The following is a 23252-nucleotide window of genomic DNA, read 5'->3' on the forward strand; positions in this document are numbered from 1 at the left end:
TAGTGGGAGGGGGGGATTCTGGGTTAAACAGCACTTCTCCCACCACCGGGAGGGAGCTGCTGGAACAGCTGTAGTGAGTGATCAGCAACCTTTGCCTGGGTCCTCATTTCTGTCAAGGCTAAGTGATGCCCTAGACTCCAACGGGTTGAGTGGTGGGTCTCCTGCCCACCCTCAGAGCTGACCTAGGTTATGTTGCTCCCTGTGGATTCAAATATATTCAGGGAATGAGACTCTTCTTCAATGTAGATATTCAGGATGCAACACTTCTGCCAACTAATCCAGAGCATTGAAACCTAAAACTCTAGCTCCTGTCTGCTCTTAAAACAGGTAGGGACTCTGTAATGGCCTATATGGGGAAAGAATCTAAAAAAAAAAAGAGTGGATACATGTATATGTATAACTGATTCACCGTGCTGTACACCTAAAACTAACACAACATTGTAAATCAGTTATACTCCAATAAAAATTAAAAACAAACACACAGAAAACAGATGGGGAGAGCTGGTAAGAATTCAGTTGCATATACCAGGAACTTTTCCATCTAACCTATGTATAAATATTCGAATGTGCAGGACTAGATAACCTGAGTTGTAACATTATAGCACTTGAGTGGGTGATGTCTGAGGTTGACTAGGCTCTGACAGTCAATCAACTGATCGTTGAAAGTCCTAGGAGGCTCTGACTATGGTCTTTACTTTTGTGTAAAGCCCAATGGGACTCACAGACAAAAAGGGAACTTCCCTTATTCCTTTACATTTTTTTTTCCTTTACATTTTTTAATGAGTGGCTTATAATTTTGCACGTAGCCTGATTGTGCATTTAGAGATCGACAGTTGTTGATGTTTGCAGTTCTTTTGAATCCTTTGGAGAGTCTTGATATACACAAAAATTCCCATAGGCCACAGAAACTTCTGAACTTGGAAGAACCGGGTTTAAAAACTGGTTCTGCCCCTTACCGGCATCGTGACACCGCACAAGGTACATGAGCTCTTCAAACTCAGTTTCTTAATGGAAAATGCACCCGTTCGTACATACTATATCTCCTTCCTGGACTGCAGACTCATCTTGCCTACTACCTGCTAGACATTCTCTTTAGGATATCCTGGTGATGCCTCAAACATCTGTCCCAAATGGAATTCTCTTACCTCTCCTTCCATTGACCCACCTGCTGCCTAGACACCTAGGTGCTCAGTCTAGTAATAGGGACCTTCTTTTCCCTCCTTCTCCAGTCCCTTCACATTCAGTGAGTGGAAAGTTAATTTTGATTTTTATTCCCATTATTTCTTGGCTTGCTCTCCTCTTCTCCATTTCTAATACCAGTATGCTAGTTGAGGTTATTATGACCATGTGCCTGAAATAATGTAACAGATTCCTATCAGGCAGAGATGTCTTCCCCAGCTTTCATTTCCACCCCCTTCAATTTATATCTTACTCTCTGCTTGAGACACAGCTGTCATCCTGTCATTTTCTTCTTAAAAGTCTTTCAGTGCATCTCTGTGAACTGAATCAAGGCCAAACTGAAAGTACATGTAACACGTGAGTGTACCCTAGTGTGTCTAATACTAGGTCGACGAGGCTCCAGCGATCGATACATTTTCTCTAAGGTTTCCTCATATTTAAGTTCAGGTTTTACATTTTTGGCAAAGATGCCGCAAAGTGAGGTTGTGACCTTCTCAGCACATCAAATCAGAAGGGATTTGATGTCGGTCTGTTCCATTACTGAAAATGGTAACTTCGATCACTTGGTGAAGGTGATGTCTGTCAGGTTTCTCCACTGCAAAGTTACTGTATTTCTTTGTATTTAATAAAGATCTTACAGAGAAAGAATTGGAGAGTATCTAGTTAGCTTGTTATTTAAAACACTGTTGGCACTAATTTTAGAATTCTTTGAAGATTCTTGCCTGAGACAGTTATTACTGTGGCGTTTGCCAAATACTAGTTGGAAATTTACAGTAAGGAAAATTTTACTCTATTCATTTATTCATCCATTCATCCGTCCACTCATTATTTATATTAGTATGGGCAAATGAACTCATTTTATTCCATGGCTTATAATGTGTCACAATCATTTTTTTTGTTGTTCAGTTTTCCCAGATATGGCCTTTGGGAGTCCCCTTCAAGTTGGCTCCTGTATCTTTTTAGAATTTCTCTTTAAAACACTTCGATATTTTCTGGCACTGCAAGATATTTTAGGCTCATCTTGCACTTTTCCTGCCCCATTCCTGCAATCAGCTGTTTCTCCAAGGACTAGTAGTTTTCTTTTATTGGAGCATGGTGTTTAGAAACCAAGATGTGGGCAGTGAATGGGCTCATTGATACTGGGGTATCACAGTACCTGACCAACACTCTTGAAAATTGTCAACGTTGTGAAAAACAAAGACTGAGGACCTGTTCCAGATTAAAGGAGACTAAGGGAAACATGACAACTAAAGGCAAAGTGTGATTTTTGGTTGGATCCTGAACCAAAAAGAACATTAGGGGGGCAATTGGAGAAATTTGAGTGAGTTCTGTAGATTAAATAATACTGTATATTGTATTATAGTCTTATAAATATTTATCTTCCTGTAATGGTCAACTCAAAATAACATGACCATTCACATTATTATTGATTTAAAAAATATGTATATGTATAGCTGATTCACTTTGTTATAAAGCAGAAACTAACAAACTATTATAAAGCAATTATACTCCAATAAAAAGAATAATTCAAAGAAAAAAGAATAATTCAGATCTCTGCAATTGAAGAAACTGATCTAAATTAGGGACAGGATATTCAGAAGAGAAATAAAACTATACTTGGTGTTCTAACTGTATCATTTAGGATTTTTGAAAGAAATGATCATGTATACCACAAATTATTTAATTAATCTCCCTCTGATGAACATTTACATTGTTTCAAATTTCCCCAGCTGATGTGTAAGGCTGTATTAACATATTTCTACATACATTTTCAAACATTTGAAAGTCTCCTTGGTATACATTTCTTGAAGGTTGGTTAAATAATTTATGGTACAGCCATAAGCAATATGAAGTCATTAAAAATTATGATATAGATCAGCAAACTATAGCCTATGGGCCAGACCATCCTTGCTTATTCATTTACATATTGTCTAAGGCTACTTGTGTGCTACAGAGCAAGGACAGAGTTGAGTAACTGCAACAGGGACCATATGGCTCACAAAGCCCAAAATATTTACTATTGGTCCTTTACAGCAAAAGTTTCTCAACCCTGATATGGATTATTACATGCAGAATGACAATATTCTGTGAAAAAGACACATTTTATTACATATATTATTATAGATCTGTATATATATAATTTTTTCATTTTTAAAAAATTGAAGTATAGTTGATTTACAATATTATATTTGTTTCAGGTGTACAATATAGTGATTCAGTATGTGTTTTAACATCTTTATTGGAGTATAATTGCTTTACAATGGTGTGTTAGTTTCTGCTTTATAACAAAGTGAATCAGCTATACATATACATATATCCCCATATCTCCTCCCTCTTGCATCAAGTTATTACAGAATAATGGCTATAATTCCCTGTGCTGTACGATATAAACTTGTTGCTTATTTTTTTTACACATAGTAGTTTGTATCCTTTAATCCCATACCCCTATCTTGCCCTCCCCCCTTCCCTCTCTCCACTGGTATCCACTAGTTTGTTTTCCGTATCTGTAAGTCTGTTTCTATTTTGCTATGTGCATTCCTTTTTTAAGTTTTTTAGATTTCACATATAAGTTATAACATACAGTATTCGTCTTTCTCTGTCTGACTTATTTCACTGAGCATAATACTCTGTAGGTCCAACCACCTTCGGCAAATGGCATAATTTCATTCTTTTTTATGGCAGAGTAATATTCCACTACACGCACACATGTGCGCACTCACATGCATCTTCTTTATCCATTTGTCTGTTGACGGACACTTGAGTTACTTCTATATCTTGGCTATTGTAAATAGTGCTGCTATGAACATTGGGGTGTGTGTATCTTTTTGAGTTAGTGTTTTCATTTTCTTTGGATATATACCAAGGAATGGAATTGCTGGATCATATGGTAGTTCTATTTTTAGTTTTTTGAGGAACCTCCATACTATTCACATAGTGGCTACACCAATTGACATTCCCACTAACAGTGTACAAGGGTTCCCTTTTCTCCACATCCTTTCCAATATTTGTTATTTGGAGACTTTTTGCTTATAGCCACTCTGAAAAAGTGTGAGGTGATATCTCATTGTTATTTTGATTTGCATTTCTCTAATAATTAGTGATGGTGAGCATTTTTCAAGTGCCTGTTAGTTATCTGTATGTCTTCCTTGGAAAAATATCTATTCAGGTCTTCTGCCCATTTTTAACTGGGTTGTTTGTTTTTTTGATACCAAGTTGTATGAGCTGTTTATATATTTTAGATATTAACCCCTTGATGGTCATATCATTTGCAAATATTTTCTCCCATTCATTAGGTTGTCTTTTTGTTTTGTCGATGCTTTCCTTTGCTGTGCAGAAGCTTTTAAGTTTAATTAGTTCCCATTTGTTTATTTTTGCTTTTATTTCTTTTGCCTTGGGTGACAGATCCAAAGAAATATTGTGTGATTTATGTCAAAGAATGTTCTACCTATGTTCTCTTATTGGAGTTTTATGGTTTCAGTCTTACATTTAGATCTTTAGTCCATTTTGGGTTTATTTTTGTACATGCTGTGAGGAAATGTTCTAATCTCATTCTTTTATGTGGAGCTGTTCAGTTTTCCCAGCACTATTTATTGAAGAGACTGTATTTTCTCCATTGTATATTCTTGCCTCTTTTGTTGTAGATTAATTGACCATAGGTATATTGGTTTGTTTCTGGGCTCTCTATTATGTTCCATTGATCTATGTGTCTGTTTTTGTGCAGTACCATGCTGTTTTGATTATTGCAGCTTTGTAGTATAGTCTAAAGTTGGGCACATGGTACTTACAGCTTTTTTATATTTCTCAAGATTGTTGGGCAATTCAGGGTCTTTTGTGGTTCCATATACATTTTAGCATTATTTGTTCTAGTTCTGTGAAAAATATCCTGGGTATTTTGGTAAGGATTGTTTACATCTGAAGATTGCTTTGGGTAATATGGACATTTTAACAATATTAATTCTTCCAATCCAAAAATAGGGATATCTTTCCATTTCTTTGTGTCAACTTCAATTTCCTTCATCAGTGTTTTATAGTTTTCAGAGTATAGGTCTTTCACCTCTTTGGTTAAGTTTATTCCTTGAAAGTACCTAGGGATTTATTCTTTTTGATGTAATTTTAAATGGGATTTTTTGTTTTTGTTGTTCTTCCCCTCCTACCTGATTCCATGTGCATCTCTCCTACAGCCTTGATTTTACAGGAGTCTTTCATCCAATTTCCAGTTCATTTTCAGTAAGAATTATTCCACATGTAGACGTATTTTTAATATATTTATGTCTGGGGAGTGAGTTTCACATCCTCCTATTCTGGCCATCTTGATTGCTCTCCTGTATATATATAATTTAAATCAAAAATCCTATTAATTTAAAATTAGTTATGGACAGAGAGACTCTGCAAGGTTGTTCACCAAAGTTCATAAATAGGTCCTTTTTTTTGTATATTTTTATTTATAATTTTATGTATACTTTGTGCTTTCTTAAAAGGGTTGTATGAATTCTGTTTTCTCATTTTTACTTCAAGATAACTACTCAAACCACACTCTTCAGTCTTCTGCACCCAAAGTTCTAGTGAAGCGAGAGCACAGTGATCACAAGAGACTTTGAATGATGCTCAATTTTTAAGTAGGGCAACCACTCACTGTAGTTTGCCTGGAACAGTGCTGTTTTATGGCTACTGGGACTACAGTGTCACTGTAGCCACATTTTTCTCTTAACTCTGTAGTAGTTCTTCCCAGCCTCTTAAGCTGCTATTCATCTTTTATGTGTCCTTTAAGTGTTTCGGTACCTCTGGGTTCTGCCACTGGCCTGGTCCCTTCTTACTCTGATCAGTCTCCCAGGAACTCCCCAGAACTCTCCCAACTCCCATAGTTTGGTTTACATCTATACACTGATACCTCCTAAATGTGTACGTTTAACTTCCAAACCAGTGCTTTCTGGACATTTTTAAGATATTTCAAATCTAATTTAATCCAGTGCCATCCTTGACCCTTCCTTTCCCCTCCACTTGCATTTCTTCAATCAACAAAAATCCCTGGCAATTTAACCTCCTAAATATTTCACACATTGGTCTCCAGTTTTTACTATTACTGTCCTAATTCAGATTTTCTTTTTTTTTTTTTTTTTTTTTTTTTGTTTCGGTACGCGGGCCTCTCACTGTTTTGGCCTCTCCCGTTGCGGAGCACAGGCTCCGGACGCGCAGGCCCAGCGGCCATGGCTCACGGGCCCAGCCGCTCCGCGGCATGTGGGATCTTCCCAGACCGGGGCACGAACCCGTGTCCCCTGCATCGGCAGGCGGACTCTCAACCACTGCGCCACCAGGGAAGCCCTCAGATTTTCTTATCCTTGCCTCTTTCACTGAATGCCTTCAGTTACCTATCAAACCTCAGCCAGAAAAATCAGTCTTAAATGCCAACCTGAACATAATATAGAGCGCCTGAGTCACGCTTTTTCTTAAATCACTTCAGGAGACTTCCCATTGCCTAGTGACATTTTTTAAAGTGTGGACCATGTACAATCTACATCAGACCCTCCTGGGTTGTATATTAAAAAGGCAAATTAAAAAAAAATTGAAGCCCGAAGTCTGGGGTCCATTACCAAGTTACTGGGTCAGAATTTATAGGTGATCGAACCCTAGACATTTCTGTTCTTACCACCACCAGATGACTTTTATGTGCTTTCATGTCTGAGAACTACTGCTGTCCTAGGCCTATATCAAGACACTTCTATCCAAGGTGTTTATGAGATAGTCCAAGACCTTCATGGTCCGGTTCCTATTAACTTCTCTAGTCTTATTTCTTGCCATTTCCTAACTAAAATTTCACATTCTACTAATGTAAATTCCTGTATCTTACTGTTCAACTTCTGTATCTATTACCATTCCCTGTGACTGCTCTTACCCCTTACTTCTCCTGGCCCACTCATAAGTAAATGTCAAGTCCTCACTTGGGTATCTGTGCTGCAAGTCTTCCTGGCATCTCCAGGATGGACTGTGCACCTGAGAGCTCTGTCTCCTCAATGCACTGTTACTGGGCTTTGTCATTGTGCCTGGTGCGTGGTTCCTCCTTAACAATGGTTTGGCAAATTAAGTTAATAATAGATTTCTATGAAGCTCCTTAGAGTATATGGATTCTATCCACTATCTTTTGTTGTGTGACAGATCACCACAAAATTTCGTGGCTTAAAATCACCACTGCTTATTTAGCTCATAAGTCCGTGCAGTTTGGTCTGCGATCAGCTAGGTAGTGCAGTTTGGTCTGCAATCAGCTAGGTAGTTAACTGGGGTTACTCCTGCGTCTGCAGGGAGCTGCTGGTCAGCTAGGTGGCTCTGCCGCTAGGATTGGCTTTTTGTTGGCTGGAGCGATGGCAATTTCTGTACAATGATCTCCTCAGTAGATAGAAGGCTCGATCAGCCAGGATTGGGGCTTGTTCAAATGGAGGTGGCAGGTTCTGAGGGAGAGATAGAGAGAGGTTTATTCTCAGAACTGGGGAAATATCATTTCTGCCGCTTTCTGTCAGCCAAAGCAAGTTAAACACCAGGTCAAATTTGAGGGTGAGCAAATAGACTACATTTATTGATTGGAGGCACTGCAAAGTATTATGGCCATTTTTGCAATCTATTCCGTGGGTCTATGTATATGAATTGATAAATATCTTTTACAATGTAACTATAAACTGGATTATAATTTTCTATCACTGTCACTGCTCTTGCCTTTTCAATACCCTTATTTCTTTAATCTTCAAACCATTTTATAGCCAAATGTTGATGCTTCTTTTCCAGTTTTGTCACCTAGTTCTTCTTCAGTTAGCCTCTTCCAGAGTACCATTTGCATCTATTCATGAACAGTATAAATAAGCATGTACCATTTAGTTAATTACTTGGATTTGGTTTAAGTCTTAAAATGAAGCCAACATTCCCCAACACAGCAAACAACAGACTCTAAGTATGAAAATGGACATGGCTGCCAGTAAGAAAACATACCATTCCCGTATCCTTGAATGTATCCTGAATCCTTTCATTTTTAGCTTTACTGCCTTAAAAAATTGACAATAGCCAGCTTTCGTTCTGCCATATCAGCTGACATGTTTTCTGTTTTGAAAGGGATATTCATCTTTCTGCCTACTGGAGGGTCCCTTCACTGCTAAAAAGAGCTTTCTTTAAAGGGCAGAGCCATCTAAGGTCAAGTCCGTTGGCCTGCGTACTGGTAAGGAGAGTTACGCTTTGAATTAGAGCTCGTGCTTTGAACCCTAGCATTCATCATTAGAGTCTGCACCTTCCTTTCCCGATTTCCATGGTTCGTCTGGGAACTTTAACCTCCTTGGCATTTTATTCCCTCCCCAGACCTTAGAAGGAAATGTAGCAATATCGAACATTTCCAAATAACCTAAGGGAACAGCATGGAAATTATTAAGCAGGCTTTTCAGTTTTCTACCATAGGGACTTTTTTTTTTTTTTTTTTGGCCTTAATGCCTCTCTAATTTTCCTCCTCATGGATTCTGAATTAAACTCTCAACAATCCTTGATATTTTATTCTTCAGCACAAAAACGGATTTTATGCAAGCACTTGGGAACTGGACAATTCTGCTTCCAAAAAACAACAGAATTTCTTTCTTATTTTTGAGGGCACCTCGGTCACCAGAGTTTTCCGGTTCTTGGTCTCATCAAAGCTTAGCATCCAAGCCTATCATTCACTGAGGGGAAAAGGTCCTAGAATTTGCTTTGTGACCTGGGATCTATGGGATGTAAGTGTGTGTTACAAAACTTAATGCATAAAGCTGCTACTTTTGATACAGTCTGGTTCATGGAGAGATGGGATTTAGCTACCTGTAATGAGAATTTGATGTGACTGGAAATGGAACAGAAGCATCTTTTTATTGAAGGTGCTGAGCCTTGTAACAATCATCCAGTGGCAGAAGTTATTATTTTTCATATTACTTTTCAACTATAAAACCTTTCAGGGCCTCATAAAAATATTCCTCTCCTTGTTCAAGCAACAAAAAACTTGGTACCTTTTTCTTTACAACCACATAAAGCAAAACAATGCAGTAAAACCTCTCCCCCACCATCCCCTTTAAAGATCTGTCTCAGTTTTTCTCTGAGTTAAAAGATCTTTTTTTTCTTTCTAGGTCAGAACTGTCCTTTCATGAAATCTTATTTTCCTCTTCTTTCCCCCCGTGAGAATCTCAAGGAGAAAAAAAGAGCAAGAAAGAGAGAAAAGAGAGAGAAAAAACAAATCTAGACAGGATGCTGGAGACTTGAAATGTACATAGAAACTTTTTTGAAAAAAATAATATTTTTTATCCTTCAGTTAGAATCTTTCATACAGTGTGTGCGTAAAAAACATGTCAGTCTTTCAGCTCTTTAGAAGATCAGTACCATGAGAATCTCAAATTAGATATTTGAATTAAAGTTAGGAGAAAAGCATTCTCTTACTTGCTCCATTCACAAATCAACTTTAGAAACTTGAACAAGTCATATAGTTTTTCTCCTTCAGTTTTTCTGTTTATAAAACGGTATCTATTCAGGTGAAATAATTTTGTGAATTGGTTTCTGTTTCAGAAGTATATTTTCATCAATTCTCTTTTTTGAGTAGTACTCTACTATATTCTTCCCCACCAGAAAATATATCTAGAAAAATTAGTGAGTAGAGAATATTTTTAATTTTTAATTTTTGGTCTTCTAGCAGATCTGATAAAAAATAGTTTAAGTTCTCATCTCCTGTATATTTGTGAGTTATATCATTAGTGAGCTTAGCTCTAACATATATATTCTGTAAATTTAAGTATGGTCTCATGAAATATTTTTCTCTGGAATTTATAATGCTGGTTTGGCAACTATTCCCTGGAGAACAACAGGTGATATTAAAAAGGTAGTTTTCACCAAAATGACAGCACCTAAAGTAAAGGTTTTATCAACTGGGGTGAGAATGATTTTTTAAAATCAATACTGGCGTTTATGAGCTTTCAGGATTAAGAAGTAGCTTAAATTCCATAGACAGGCTGCTTGCCTTGTGCTCCTGCAGCCTCGGAGCGGAAGAAGGGAGGACCAGGTCAGGGCTATCATTCTCGTGGGGGGCTAGGCGTGCTTGGAAGACACACGTGGCTGGAGCAGGGGAGGGTTTCAGAAGACGTCTTTCAAAGGACAGGCTTCTGGTGTTGAGGGTTAGATCGGAACACTTCACTTCTGTGGTGATCTCAGTAGAGACAACATTGCTTGATAAACCCCCATCTTGGGAAATTATAGGACACCTATTTGATTACCTGTACTTCTTGCTGCTTATCTGATGTGAGTGGACGAGGCTCTACAGAGTCCATACCCAGAGCACTATTCAGACCAGGCACATCTGATGGACAGAATTACAGCCGCCCTAATCCTACTGTAGGGTTTTCAAGTATATAAAAGCCGTGTCCGTGGATTAAATGTAAATAAATAACTCAAAGCTTTTTAAACACGTAATAAGAGGAAGAGGAGTAAGCAATAATAAAGGGTAATTCAGTAGCTTTCTTCCCTCATTATTTTTAGTGTCCTCTTGGCAAAATGTTCAGTTTACGTGCTAAGAGTTTAAAGCATCTCAGTGCCGTGTCTAGGTAAAGTAGTGCCGTAATTAATTTATGAGTATTGAGTTGTCATGGGTTTGTCTGTAAAAGACTATGGCTATAAGATTAAATATGTGTAGAAGTACAGGCAACACTCTAGAATTAAATCACAATATTGATAAGACAGACACATATGATTTTACTATTTGCTAGTCTACTGCTGTATTGAAGCATTAAAAGTTGCTTTTAATAAGAAATCCTTGCTGTTTTATGCTTTTGAATATCGTACGCAATTATCCATAAAAATCAGAGGTAAATCCTCCACTTTAATCTTGGTTCATTAAATACAAAGCAGACATTCAAAACTAACAGGAAAAAAAGTATTCCCCTCAAGCCACAAAAACACACAAGATTGAAATAAAATTGTAGCCTCACAGCCATTCTCAGATACCTTAGGTTCTCAGCTTTTAACACACGCACTGTCATTGCATCATTCCATTAGTTCATATTCATTCCTTTTTATCACACTTATTGCAGACGGCTTTGCTTATTGTCAACTAAAGATGAGAAGCATTGTCACAACTTCAGGTGCATTAGCCCTTCAGCTAACATAACAATTGGGAGAATTCCAGAGCCACATCACCTGGAATCATTGTGGTCTGGATGTTACTAGCGTTCTCAGCCTCCAGGTCTCCTGGCCTTTGGGCCACGTGGAAAAGCTGGGCTTCTCAGCTCCTTGCAGATGTGCACCTCTGGATAATGAGCTATGAGAATTGATAGTGTCAGTTCCAGCCTGAGGCTGTGAAAACTCCCTTGTGATCCTCTAGTCTGTCTTCACCTGCCAGGAAGTCAAGAAGACTTGGTCCTGATGAAGCTTCAAGGAGGTGAGACCTCCTTTAGCCCAGGTCCCTAGTTCCTACCTAGAGCAATTCTTTCCCACTTCCCGACACCCATTGAGTATATAGGAGAGGGAGGAAATAAACCTTTCTTATGTTAAGCCACTGAGATTCCCAGGGAAATTTGTTAACAGGAGCACAACCTAGCCTACCCTAAATAGTTCCTACAGGTTGAATAATTTCCTTAACTTTAGGCTTCATATTTAGGTATATTAGTAATAACTGTTTCTAAAAGAAGCCCTACTTCCTCCTTAACTTTCAGTTTTCATCTTTCTTCTTTCCTTATTTTCTGCTGCCAAAAGCAAATTGTGGTCAGTGTCTTATTTGGGCCAGGGTGATGAAACCTGGAAGATAGTGAGGGTGTAAAGAAAAGGGGGCAGGACAGATAAATACCATGAATCCAGAGGATGGAGCAGGGTCAAAAGGAGACTTGGTCCTGATGAAGCTTCAAGGAGGTGAGACCTCCTTTAGCCCAGGTCCCTAGTTCCTACCTAGAGCAATTCTTTCCCACTTCCCGACACCCATTGAGTATATAGGAGAGGGAGGAAATAAACCTTTCTTATGTTAAGCCACTGAGATTCCCAGGGAAATTTGTTAACAGGAGCACAACCTAGCCTACCCTAAATAGTTCCTACAGGTTGAATAATTTCCTTAACTTTAGGCTTCATATTTAGGTATATTAGTAATAACTGTTTCTAAAAGAAGCCCTACTTCCTCCTTAACTTTCAGTTTTCATCTTTCTTCTTTCCTTATTTTCTGCTGCCAAAAGCAAATTGTGGTCAGTGTCTTATTTGGGCCAGGGTGATGAAACCTGGAAGATAGTGAGGGTGTAAAGAAAAGGGGGCAGGACAGATAAATACCATGAATCCAGAGGATGGAGCAGGGTCAGTCTAAATATCAAGCCACAACAAGCAAAAGGGGCAACAAGTGACCGGAATATACAGGCTGGGCTCGGAATTTGGGGGTCAAGGTTGTGAAGAAGGCTCAGACAGAGGAATGAGGCCATGCTGTGGACTCGTCCAGAGTTTTGAGATGGCAGGGAGGGTGGAGAATTCAGAATGAAAGGCTGTGACCAGTGCTTAGGATTGAAAAGGGCAAATATGGCTGCCTTGGTTGGTACCGTGGATGTGAGTCCAGGACCTGCCAAGGAAGCAGAGCCTCAGATGCAGAGGAACTGGGCAGTGAGGCCAAACCCAGCCCTGGACAACCGTGCCTCAAATACAGGGCTTAGAAACAAGATTGCCTTTCTGTCTCCAAATTGCTTGTTTGGCGTTCCTTGTGGCTCTGGGGCCAGGGCCAGAACCTAGAAGGGGAAGGAGGGGGCTGAGCCCACAGATGAGACAAGAATCTCTGCAAGAACAGACATTAGAGATCACCATAGTGGGGAACCCTACCATTTCTGTTGGACCTATTTTGGGGCTCTCAGTTCCATTTTTTAGTTTGTATGGAACTTAAGTTATATCAATTCCATCTTATATTTCATCACAGACAGTCCCCGTTACTACCTGTATAGTTTGTTTTACCATTTATCAGATATCTACGAGGACTCTCCACAATTTGGGGGTTTATATTTACTGTGACCACATCTATCACAGATTTTATGATGTCGTGTGGAACGTTAAGAAGGTCCCTTGGAGCGTGTGTCTGTCACCCTGAGTGTCTACCCTGTTCTGCCACTGACAGCTGCCCATGTGACTCCAGTGGGTCATGTGACCTCCCTGGCTGTTTCTTCCTCTGTGGAGGCAGTGGGTCTGTGTGTCTGTGGGAGGTGGTAGGCGTGGGTGGCCTTTGATGAACATCAACGCCTTTGTGTCTCTTCGGTTCTCTGCAGTCATCCTCTGTGGTGAGTCTGCCTTTCACAGAAGTTCCATTTCTGGGAACTAAAGGAACTCGACATGCTCCCCCTCTTCGCCTCTTCTCGGCGTTGATCTGAACATCCGAACCTTAATTCAGCTCCGACTCCTATCGCTTCTTGATTTTCTCCTCTCCACAACTCTTTCTCCACGTTTCCCGTCAGCAGCCCTCCCCTGGCAAACTGTCAGCCTCCCTCCAGCTGTGTCAGCGCTCTGAGTGCTTAAGTAGATGTTCCCCCTGCACAGGCGAACCTCTCCAGGCAGCCTCTTCGAAAGCCTCTCCCGGGCTGAGCAGCTGTGTGGAAACCTGACGTGGGCTGTGATGCCGCAGCAGGCTGGTTGCTGGCCCCCGGGTGACCAGCTTTGTGTGGTGTCGGTTTTGATGCATCACAGAAAGGGAAGAAAGAGCCCCTTCCAGCCCTGCGTCTTCTCTCTTCTCCTGCCTGGATATACGGGGAGAGAGCGCAGGTTTCCCAGGTATCAGCTTAGATGATCGAAACTGCGATCGATACTTTCCCCTGCAATCTGTGCACCTCTTCAGGCCTCTCCCTTCTTGCCCTACCTGCCCAGCTCATCCTTCTGACTCAGCGTGGAAATAAAACTGTCTTAGGTGATATAAAACATCTTTCCCCAGAGAGCACATCAGCGGGAAATCTCCACATGCCTATCCTGCCTTCTTGTCAAAGTTAATTTATCCCAGACTGAGCTAATGGTCTTTCTCCCTGTGACCCTGGAAGCCTTTCCTTCCCCTGTGACCCCAGTTTGGTTGGTACCAGCTTTCTTCCCGGTCTCCAAGTCTTGGGTTCTTTTTTTTTTTTTTTTTTTTTCCAATAGTTCTTTCCTCTTTATCCCTTACACCTAGTCAGACCTTACACCTAGTCAGACACTAAGTTCTTTCACCTTTCCCCCCAATTGTCTCTAATATTTGCCCTTTTTTTTTTTTTCTGTTTCAGTTACCATAAATCTCAGCTACATCCTCATTTAAAAAGCAACAACTATTTTTCTCCAGTCACATACAGGCTGGAGTCAGGGACCCCAGCAGCGACCTGCCTTAACGACTGAGGGGTGATGCGGTGCAACTCCCGCTTGGTCGGTGGCAGAGGGAACGGAGTCTGCAGGGCTAGGGAAGTAAAGAGGAGATTCTCGTGGGTCCTGTTCAGGAGCTGCACTTTGACCCCGTGTGCCTTTGTAGACAAAGCCCTCCCCTGGCTGGCTGAGGTCGTGGGTTCTGGTTGTAGCTGTGGCACTTTGCTTGTAAGACAAGGAAACTCTGAGCATCAGTTTCTTTACCTACCAGAGGCTGAAATTCATGCCATCTCTACAATCCTGCCTCCGTGTCCCACTCAGGTCACCCACGGCTAAGAACTCTCTTCTCTCACTGAATAGGAAAAAAATAAGTAGATGTCCTTTCTGCCAGTAGGCGGGAACATAGGAATATTTTTTTCAACCAGCCTCAAGGTCTTCACCCTATTAAAGTTGGCTCTGGAAACTATATGTAAGCCAACTGTAAAAGACCCATTTACAACTAGTTAGTGTCTAATAAATACGTGAGGTAGACTACATTGTAACCAAGCCTTTCAGAGTCTCCCTCCGGAAAGTCTTTCATGGATGCCTTTGCTGCCTACCTGGCAGCTGCTGTCTTTACAAATGTGCTTACGGGTCTCACTTGGGCTGCTGAACTAGCTTTCTAAATATGGTATCTTTGCCCTATTTTGTCAGCCTCAAATTCGTCCTTCCCAGTGTGCCCAAGTGTCCCGGAGAAGTCCTGGTGGCTGCACTCTGGTGGCTGAAGGAACTTGTGTGGGTTCAACCTCTTCTCTTCTCTCCCAACCCCCCCCCCAAAGAGGGGGGGGCCACCTCTTTGGCTTGATATGGTGGGTAGCCATCCTACAGCCAGATGTTTGGATTGTTTATAGCTTCTTTTTCAGTCCTCCCCACTTGGCTATGTTGAATTCTCTTCAGCTATACCTGGTACTACCTGGAGGACAGTGTTTAGAGGCTGACAGCCGCACCAGGCCCTTAGGACCACAGCATGCTGTGGATCCCAGGAGGGTGCACAGGGATTCCTAAGCAAAGGGGTTGGGGCAAAGCTTCCCAGGCAGAGGAAGCAGTATCTGCTGGGGCTCAGAAGCAGGAGAGAACGTGGTGTGCTTAAGGCATCATTCTGCAAACTTCTTTTCGCTGTGATATTCGGTTATAAATAGGTTTTTCATCATGATGGGGTACACATATCATTGAAAAAAAAAAGTTCTGACAAATAAAAAGAACCCGATGTGTTTTTCTTCTCCCATTTCATTAAAATAAAATGCTGATCTTGACCAACTAAATTGTTTTCACACCTCACTAAAATCCATCAGTGAAGCTGAAAATACAAAAATGCCGGTTTAGAAGTCCAGACTGGGTGGAGCCGGGTTGGGAGGGGTCATGTGATAACGATAAGGCTGAAACGGAAAGCAAAATCAAATCCTGAAATGCCTTGTCCACCGGTTAAGCATGTCTATTGTTAGCTTAAAAGCCACCGAACGCCATTGAAGGGTTTAGATAGTGGATACTTGGGGAGTGTGACAAGAGCAGGTTTGCATAATAGTCTTCCTGTAAACCGATTTGAGGGGGTCAAGAGTGGGTGAAGGTCACCGAAGGGTACAAACTTCCAGTTATAAAATAAGTGAGTTCTAGGGATGTAGTGCACAGCAGGGTGACTAGAGTTAATAATGCTGTATTGCATATTTGAAAGTTGCTAGGAGAATATGTCTTAAAAGTTCTCATCACAAGAAAAAATTTTGTAACTATGTTTGTTGATGTATGTTAACTGGACTTATCTGTGGTGACTATCTTGCAGTATTTACATACATGGAATCATTCTGTCATACACCTGAAACTAATGTAATGTTATATATCCATTATATCTCAATTTTCTAAAAAAGTTAAAGAACAAGAGACAGTGTGGGAGACTAGGCAGAGGTGTTTTATACTATTCTAGGTGAGGAAAGATAGCTCTTGGAGCAGGAAGTGATAGAGGAGATGGGAACGTGGATACTTTGAAGCTAGTGAATGGACAGAATTTGTAGGACTTACTGATGGTGGATCTGAAAGGAACAGAAGCGGGCAAGGATGGCTGGGTTTCTGTCCGGTGGAATCAGGCTGATGGTTAACCCATTCACTGAGAAGGGAAGACTTGAATAAAAGCATGTGGTGGGTACGGCTTTGTGTGGTCTTCTCCAGAAGCAGGTACCAAGACAGTTTTAAGGGCTAAGTGGTTTATTATTTAGGAGTCGATCCCAGGAAACACCAGTGGGGAAGTGAAGAAGTGAGGCAGAGGAGGGAAGATAGGCAATAAAAAGCACATTTCTCAGGAAATCTACCACCATGGAGTTCAGGAGCTTATGCCTGCTGGGGAGCTGTAGAAGTCAGCATGGAACGTGCGCCTCAGGGTTACCCGCCTGAAGGGAGAGGGAGCTGCAGTATTTATACCCCAGCTTCTCTCCTGTCAGTCATTAGTTGACTAGGTCTCCCTCAGACCTAGCTATCAGAATCTGCATTTTAACATTTCCTGGTGGTTCATGTGTACATCAAAAGGTAAGGAGCATTGGGCTTCCCTGGTGGCGTGGTGGTTGAGAGTCCGCCTGCCGATGCAGGGGACACGGGTTCGTGCCCCGTTCTGGGAAGATCCCACATGCCGCGGAGCGGCTGGGCCCGTGAGCCATGGCCGCTGAGCCTGCGCGTCCGGAGCCTGTGCTCCGCGACGGGAGAGGCCACAACAGTGAGAGGCCCGTGTACCGCAAAAAAAAAAAAAAAAAAAAAAGTAAGGAGCATGCTCTCGAGAGCCCATAGTACATTGCATGTGCTTGGTTTTCTGCCACAAGCACGCAATCTCAAATAGCCTCCTTACCCAGATTCTCTAAGAGTGATTTTCGAGTACTTTGCACAGCTTTTCTGTGACTGTGGTAGAAATCCCCTGACCTAATTGGTTGATGCTGAGTTATTGCTTCTCCTCTGAAATAGGCACCCCACGGTTTGGCCATCATACGCTCCTGGTACAGAACCAGGGCAGGGATTTAAACGAGGAACTCAAACTGTCTATTGCATCAGAGTTCAGATGAACCTGATTAGGACTGAAAATAAAACCCCAGCATCAGCTTGGGTATCCTTCCCTGAAAAGTAGATAAGATGGGCTCAAATCGGTACTCCATGTCCTAGCCTGTGCCCTCTTGCCATCCAGCTTTTGGAAGCGTGCTCCATGTCATTGACATTCTCTTGGCCATCTGCCATTCTCAGCTTCTGCTTTAGCTGGGTTGGTTTAGTTAGCAGATCAGTGTGTCCATCCTTGCGTGCTACCCTTCCACTCTGTGTCAACACAGATACAGAGCTCACCCCTTCCCTCACTTTCCAGCAAAACAAACAGAAACACTCACACAAGACCTTCTGGATGTAGGACAAATAATAACAGGTTTGGGGAGATGGAAAGAACTTATATCATTTAAATGCAAACAATTTAATAGTAGAATATTAGCCAATCCTTGCCTTAAAATGCCCCTTGGACATTTTTACAACTCGGTTCCAGCTTCCTGCCCTGTCTTTCCGCCCTTCCCTCTCTCCTCCCTCTTGTGCAGTCTCAGAAAGGAAATGACAGAAAAAAAATGACCCACTAATTCTTTCCATTTTTTAGTGCACTCTAATTTAGCATTTGGGCTCCCTTTGTAACAGACTCTGCTGAGGCTTTGAAAAGGCTACTTGCCATGTCACACAATCAGAAACACATGGGCTGAGCACAGGGGACAGGGGGCTTGTCCAAGGAAGTTGGACGTTGTTGCCAAAGAAACATGGCTGTGTGCTTGTTGAGCAGCCGTAAAGTCACAAATGTCCGCTTGTGAGAGGAGTAGCCTCCTGTTACCTTGTGGTTCTGACTAGTTATGGTCATTCCTTGGTTAGAATACCCATTAGTTTGTGTTGTCACTTACTGATGGGTATTAAGTACCCTATAGGTACCAAGCCCACTCCTCAGTGATTTATATACAATTGACTTTAAAAATATAAAACCATTGGCAAGATAAGTATTAGTATTGTCATTTTACACTTGAAGAGACCGGGATTGTGGAGTTTAGGTGTTCTAGCCGTAGTGACACAGCCAGGTAAGTAAGTACCTAGGTGACTGACTTCCATCTGTCTCTACAGCTAGACTATGGGCTTTTGGGAAAGCCAAATCCACCTTGTCTTCATATGTGGCTTTGAAGTGCTTGGTCCTCTAGTTTGTTGTAGGGCCTCAATCATTGTTCGGGTTGAATAAATATTTTAAAGCACAAGAGGTGAGAGGAGAACCTACTTTCTTGGCTGTAAAGTAAAAAATTCACACGCGCGCGCACACACACACACACACATATATATATATTTTCATGATAGAGATGAGAGATCAAGAGGTAAGGGAGAAAAATCTTGAAAAGAACTCTATTCTGGGTAAGTTCCCTTATCTCAGAGAAGTTTAACTCTCCCACCTCAAAGGGATTCAAATAAAGAATGAGGTATGGCTGCCCCCGTGAGCTACTCTTCTACCAAGATTACTAACATCCTGGTTTGCTCATTTTGAGTTCACAGACCTTAATTATGTAGCACACAGCATGAATCATCCTGTCTGTTCCTACAGAGAATACCAATTTGTCTTCCAGACAGTACAGCAAAGCACACCTTCCTTTGGCCACTACAGGAAAAAGTGAGGAGGAAAGTACCATAGACTCTCCTCTGCCCACCAGTCGGGGAGCGTTTCCTCTCTGAGGTGATAATAACCTGACCTGTGACCACCACTGGGTGCACAGGGCTCTAATACTTGATGGTTTTAATCACAGGCAATGGCCTTGCCATTGTATCAGCCTGGACAAGTCATGTGCCTCCCTGGGAGCCTCAGGCATCTCATGTAAGACAAAAGGGCGATTCTTCCAGAAAGTGAGAATTCACCCTTCTGCTAGAACAGGCTCCAATGCAGCTGGCTTTTAAACTGTCATTTCCCCCTCTACTTACTACACTGCGTTGTTGCCTTATCTGTTTATTGACATGGAAACCAAAGCAGAACATCTCAGCTACCTGGAATTTAGTTGCTCTGAAACCTCAGAGGCTCTGGGACAAGGGCAGGAAAAGCTGTTCCCAGGAAGTAAACAAATAAGACTTGTGAACCGTCACTGTCCCATGCCTTATACCCAATGCCTGTTCTCCTGGGTTAAGACCATCAGGTTACTCAGCCAGATCTCCGTGACACACATGTCTCACCATCCAAGGCATGACTTGACTTTTAAGCCACGTTCAAATTGGGATTGATTGAGGGGCTGTGAAGAGAAGCAGGCACCCTCCCTCCCTCCCACGGTATTTACTTTCAAAATGTAATCACGCTGGAAGGGGGATAAAGGACAGCGCAGACATCCCTGTCATTCATATTCCCCTGCTCTGCCTCCCAAGGCTTGCTCCTTCCTGGACCTCCCTCTTTCTTGGCATTTTTGGTTCCTGCCTCTCCTCTCCACTTTGGCTCTGGACCCTAGACTCCAGCATTTGGTTAGATCTCTTCATTGTGGTTCAGGTTAGTTTACCCTCTACGTTTCAGATCACTCTCCTAAATTTTACCTGAGTTCTCCCCAGATCCTGACTTCCAGCCATCACCTTTGATGACCATGGGCTCCCCATGCCCTGCCTCTGTGCCAGAACCGTACTAATCACCATCAGAGGGCATGGTGCTGGAGGAGATTAAATCACCAGCAGTGGTGAGGAGGGTGAACATAGAACCTAACAGGAAGGGCAGAGAAAAGCTATTAAAAGAAACAGACAGGGCTTCCCTGGTGGTGCAGTGGTTGGGAATCCGCCTGCCGATGCAGGGGACACGGGTCGAGCCCTGGTCCAGGAAGATCCCACATGCCACAGAGCAACCAAGCCCGCGAGCCACAACTACTGAGCCTGTGTGCCACAATTACTGAAGCCTGTGCGCCTAGAGCCCGTGCTCTGCAACAAGAGAAGCCACCTCAATGAGAAAGCCCGTGCACAGCAACGAAGAGTAGCCCCCGCTCGCTGCAACTAGAGAAAGCCTGCATGCAACAACGAAGACCCAACACTGCCAAAAATAAGAAAAATAAATAAATTAAATAAATAAACAAGAAAAAGAAAAACAGACAGAGAAACTAATGAAAAGCACAGGTTGTGGTGTACAATGTGGGGTAATTGAAAGGACTCTGGAGAAGGTGGGCGACCTGGGGTAGGTCACTGTTTACGTCTCCTTCATTACATCATATCGCTCCTCTCTCGTCATTAGCATCCTCATGTGTAATTGAAAAATCTAGACGAGCTCTCAAGTCCTGTTTAATGCTGACATTCTGTCATTCTAAGGGCCACAGAAAGAATGCATTTCTGAGGGCTTCACAGACATGATTTTATTACAGGCCAGTGTGATAATTAATATTCACAATAATGACTCTGGGTCATCAAGGAAAATGACATTATGCCCAATGTACTTTTAAGGAAGGCCTCGTATAGTTTAATACATTTTAGAATGATTTTCTGTCAGAATGTTAAGTGGAAAAAGCATATACTATATTCGCTCCTAGAAAGGTAACCCCTCTGTTATGCTGAAAATTGGTGCAGTCTAGAACGACAGCATTTTTTAGGATTCTGTAGAGTGCAGCATGATATATCTATAAAACATTTGATCAAGATAACTGCTTCATACTGAAGGGCTTACCAATGACAGAAAAATTTTCCTAATTAAACAATTTAGATGGATTGTTATGGAGGCAATCAGATTTGCTTTACCATTAATACGTATTTTAAGTTCTGACACACTAATCTCATGTCATATTGAATTTCTTCTACAAGACAGGACCTTCTGGGTTGGCCTTTTCTCCGACTAATTTATACATTGATCTTATCACTTATATTTCAGGAAGGAGATTTTCCTTTGATGACTTCCTTGATTTTCTGTTTGGATGTTGGTATTCAGAGTGCTTTGGCTATTGTTCCGCTACTGACAGAGAAGCTTAAAATGCTGAGACCACTACTTAAAATTTTCACTCATTTGCCATCAAGTCCATGAGTCTCTCATTGCTGGAAATATTGCTCTGTAGTGACTGGTATGAATGACTTGGTTCTTCCACTATTTAAGTGTTCCAGGGAGAGAGTTTTGCAGCCATTGGAGAGGCATTTGAGATATATCTTTCGAAGCTGTACCTTTGAGCTTCTCTGCAAACTTACCACTGACCAGAGTCACAGCCTGTTTCCCCTTCAACTGTGACCTGTGTTAATAGCGATCCTTAGCTTATATCTCTTTCCAAAAACATTGAAGAGTGTTTTAGCTTTTATTCTCAGTCTTTAAGAATGCAGTCTCTCAAATAAAATACGGTGGTGATTAACACATGAAGTTGTGTTGTCGCTACCTGAATATTACAGAACCAGGATTTCTTATGGGTTCCCATAACATTTTGGTCTCAAGAAGAGACCAGATGTAATATATCAGATTGTAAATTGCTCTCCAGATTTGTTCCCCACAGATAAGGAAATATAATACGATAGAAAGCGAGGAGATCTTTCAGTGTAAATAACTGGAGACGGCATCTTCCTTTCGGGAAAGGTAAAAGCAGCAATGTTCTGCCAGCCAGGGTTTGGCTTCTTTCGCAGCTCTGTGTCACTTCAGCTAAGTCACTTCAGCTTCACGGTCTTTCGTTTTCCTGAGATATGAAATGGGGTGTAAACTCAGTGACCTCTGATGGCCTATTTGGCTGTTTCACTGTCTGAATCGCTAGTGAGCCACAAGATGAAGGTCACTTTTCTTTTGCCAACTGTGGCTAATTGGGTAGCAGAAAATCAGTGCAGTGTTGGAGGTACTCATAAGTAGTTAATGTTTAACTATTGCCTGGACAGTCCTGCAAGGGCATGGGGGTTCAGAAGCTGAAGGGTCCTTCAATCCACTTGAAAGATCCCCAGAGCCCGGTGGGTGGGTTAGAGTATATGCACTATTTAGTCAGAAGGTTTATTTTTCTTAAGTAAGTAAGTAAGTAAGTAAGTAATTTTCGGCTGTGTTGGGTCTTCGTTGCTGCACACGGGCTTTCTCTAGTTGCGGCGAGTGGGGGCTACTCTTCGTTGCGATGCGCGGGCTTCTCATTGCGGTGCCTTCTCTTGTTGTGGAGCACAGGCTCTGAGCGCGAGCTTCAGTAGTTGTGGCTCGTGGGCTCTAGAGCGCAGGCTCAGTAGTTGTGGCACACAGCCTTAGTTGCTCCGCAGCATGTGGGATCTTCCTGGACCAGGGCTCGAACCCGTGTCCCCTGCATTGGCAGGCGGATTATCAACCACTGCGCCACCAGGGAAGTCCCAGAAAGTTTATTTTAAAAAGGGTCTGGCTAGCATTCTCAAAGGCTTCTGAGACTCCAAAATATATTTGTCCATAAAATATTGATTTGAGGGTAAGTTCTCTCTCTGACTTTGTAGGGAGTAACTGCTCAGCTTTTTGAGGGCTTATTTGCTGTCCTGGTTGCCTTGGTAAAAATGTACAAAAAGTGTAAAAAAGTGGAATCAGGAAAAGGGGAATAAGGAACATATGTATTGCCGTACAATAGGAATATATAGTCAAAAGTATGATTTGAAAGAATATTGGAAGAAACAAATGCTCAAACTGGTAAGTTAACCAAAATGCTCCAGACAAAATGATTTATAATATGATCTTAATTTTATTTATTTATTTTTAATTTTTTATTGGGGTATAGTTGATTTACAATGTTGTGTTAGTTTCACGTGTACAGCAAAGTGAATCTGTTATTCATATACATCTATTCTTGTTT

General features: G+C 41.6%; 1 protein-coding gene across 1 annotated transcript in view; it reads left to right on the plus strand.

The window, feature by feature from the left end:
* INPP4B (inositol polyphosphate-4-phosphatase type II B) overlaps positions 1 to 23252 on the plus strand; it is a 480337-nt gene that overhangs the window by 854 nt on the left and 456231 nt on the right. The gene's annotated exons all lie outside the window — the stretch shown is intronic.

The sequence above is a fragment of the Neophocaena asiaeorientalis genome, unplaced genomic scaffold (assembly GCF_003031525.2).
Source record: "Neophocaena asiaeorientalis asiaeorientalis breed wild unplaced genomic scaffold, Neophocaena_asiaeorientalis_V1.1 scaffold7, whole genome shotgun sequence".
NCBI lineage: Eukaryota > Metazoa > Chordata > Mammalia > Artiodactyla > Phocoenidae > Neophocaena > Neophocaena asiaeorientalis.